This window comes from Grampus griseus, assembly GCF_964374135.1.
Source record: "Grampus griseus genome assembly, chromosome: X".
In the NCBI taxonomy this organism is placed as follows: domain Eukaryota; kingdom Metazoa; phylum Chordata; class Mammalia; order Artiodactyla; family Delphinidae; genus Grampus; species Grampus griseus.
Window position 1 is genome coordinate 94,687,731 of NC_138999.1, and position 3,151 is coordinate 94,690,881.

Sequence of the window (3,151 nt, forward strand, 5' to 3'; positions counted from 1 at the left end):
TATATATATATAAAATGATGTTTTCATTATATATACACACATACACATACATAACAGAATTTGGCCAGAAAAAAAGAATGAAATCTTTACATTTGTGACAAGATGGATGGACCTTGAGGGCATTATGTTAAGTGAAACAAGCCAGACAAAGAAAGAGACATACTATATGACCTCTTTTATGTAGAATATAAAAAAGCAAAACCAAAAACATTGTGTAAGTTTAAGGTGTACAACATGATGATTTGATACACATATATGTTGCAAAATGATTACCACAATAAAGTTAGCTAACACACCTATACTCTCTTGGCAACTTTCAAGTATATAATACATTATTGTTAACTATAGTCACCACGCTGTGTATTAGATCTCCAGAACTTATTTATTTTCTAACTGGGCGTTTGTACCCTTTGACCAGTATATCCCCTTTTCCCCTCCTACCTCTTCACCCCTGGCATCCACCATTCTACTTTCCATTTCTACGAATTTGAGCTTTGTTATTTTTTTAGATTCCACATATAGATGAGATCCTACAGTATTTGTCTATCTCTGTCTGACTTATTTCACTTAGCATAATGCCCTCAAGGCCCATCCATGTTGTCACAAAAGACAGGATTTCCTTCTTTTTATGGCCCAATAATATTCCATTATATATAAATGCACCACAATTTCTTTATCCATTTATCCATCGATGAACACTTAGGTTATTTCCATATCTTGACTATTGTGCATAGTGCTGCAATGAACATGGGGGTGCAGATATCTCTCTGAGATAGTGATTTCATTTTCTTTGGATATATACCCAGAAGTGGGATTGCTGGATCATATGGTAGTTCTATTTTTAATTTTTTGAGGAACCTGCATACTGTTTTCCATAGTGACTGAACCAATTTACTTTCCCACCAATAATGCGCTAGGGTTTCCTTTCCTCCACATCCTAGCCAACACTGGTCTTCTTGATAATAGCCATTCAAACAGGTGTGTGGTGATATCTCACATTATTTGATTTTCTCTATCTATGTTCAGCAACTCAGGTGCAGGAATGGGAAAGATTACTTGAATTCACTTAAGACTGGAGGTTTTGCCTGAGCAGGTAACACAGAAAGACAATGGAACGAGCATTTGAGAGTACTTACTTGAGTATAATTGGAGTGATGAACAATGGCATATAAGCTGAGTAAGGAAAGAAATGAGGACAGGAAGGAGGCTGGTAGATTGAAGTGTGATACACACTGTGATATACCACCCAGACCACCTTTCAACAAAAGTCTTGTTGCCTCAGTTGTTGGGAATGCCTTCAGCTGTGCTGCCAGGGCCTTCAAGGATTACTTCATAGCTGCAGAGAGATAGCTGCCTTACATAAAGAAGTCACACCCCTTCCCCAGTGGCCCACTTTCAATGACTGACCAAGACATGAATTAAAGGCCTGGTCATCTTGGCCCAACTCAGAACAACACTTAAGGACCATGGTAGTTTCAGAACTTCCCTATGGGATTGACCAATACAGTCACTAGGCCTGTATTACATCCCAAATTCTGCCCAATTCTGCTTCTTTCTCCTCCTTTCTACAGGTATTAATCCCAAGGGCACTTCTTTTTTTTTTTAAAACATCTTTATTGGAGTATAATTGCTTTACAATGGTGTGTTAGTTTCTGCTGTATAACAAAGTGAATCAGCTATATGTATACATATATCCCCATATCCCCTTCCTCTTGTGTCTCCCTCCCTCCCACCCTCCCTATCCCACCCCTCTAGATGGTCACAAAGCACGGAGCTGATCTCCCTGTGCTATGCAGCTGCTTCCCACTAGCTATCTATTTCACATTTGGTAGTGTATATATGTCCATGCCTCTCTCTCACTTCGTCCCAGTTTCCCCTTCCCCCTCCCTGTGTCCTCAAGTCCATCCTCTACGTCTGCGTCTTTATTCCTGTCCTGCCAAGGCCACTTCTTAAAAAACATCTTGCACACTAAACTCCCTCTGAGAGTTTGCTTCCTGGGGAAACCAATCTGTGACATGGTGTCTGTGTACGGAGTCACTGTACTGGGAGTACATGAGGTGAAAGGATGGAAGTGTGTGGTTGTAGGGTGGAATGTCTTATGATTTCAGAGGTGGAACAATTCTGGATGATGACCAAGGACACGGGTGTGGCCAAGAGAGTAAGTGGCTAAAGTGGGATGAAAGGCAGGATCATTGAGGATGAGAAAATCACATGCATGTGCAAGTCACCAAGACTTCACTAAGTCAATAGGTATTTGCTTTATTAAAGATCTACTGTATTAGCTAGTTATTTCTGTGCAATAAATTACTCCCAAATCTAGAGGCTTAAAACCACAAACGTTTGTTATCTCACATTGTCTGTGAATCAGGAATCTGAGTGTGGCTTAGTTAGATGTCTCTGTCTCAGCATCTCTCACCAGGTTGCTATCAAGGTGTTGACCAGGGCTACATCTCAAGGCTTGACTGGGGAAAAATCCACTTCCAATTCCCCTCCAAGCTCACTCAGATGTCTGCTGACAGGCCTTGGGCCCTCTCTGGCTGTTGACCAGAGGTATCAGTTCCTTACTATGTGGGCCTTTCCATAGAGCAGCCCCCAACATGGCAGCTGGCTTCCCTCAGAGTCAGTAAGCAAAAGAGTGAGAGGGCATTCAAGAAAGAAGCCATAATCTTTTGTAATCTCATCTCTGAAGTGACATCTGTCACCTCTGCTTCTGGAAGGGGAGAGGATTACACAAGGGTGTGAATAAGAGGAGGTGAGGGTCATGGGAGCCATCTGAGAGGCTGCCTACAACACCTACTCTGTACAGGGCGCTATTCTAAGTGCTCGAGATTCAGCAGTGAATTGAGGCAGACAAAAGCCTTTTTTCTTAACACCTTCAAGTTGGCGGGAGACAGACAAAAACAAACAGACGATCATTTAAGAACATGGTATGTGCTATGAAAATAATAAAATAGGATAATGTAGGAGAGAGCAAGTAGGTGGGGTGGAGGTAGGGGGTTATGTTTAGATCGGGTAGCCATGGAATACCTCTCTGAAGTGACATTTCAGCTGTGAACTGGATGGCTGAGAAGTAGTTACCCATGCAAAAATTTGGGAGAAAAACTTACCAGGCAGAGGGACAAGTAAATGTAAGGAACGTTAGGGAATGAGC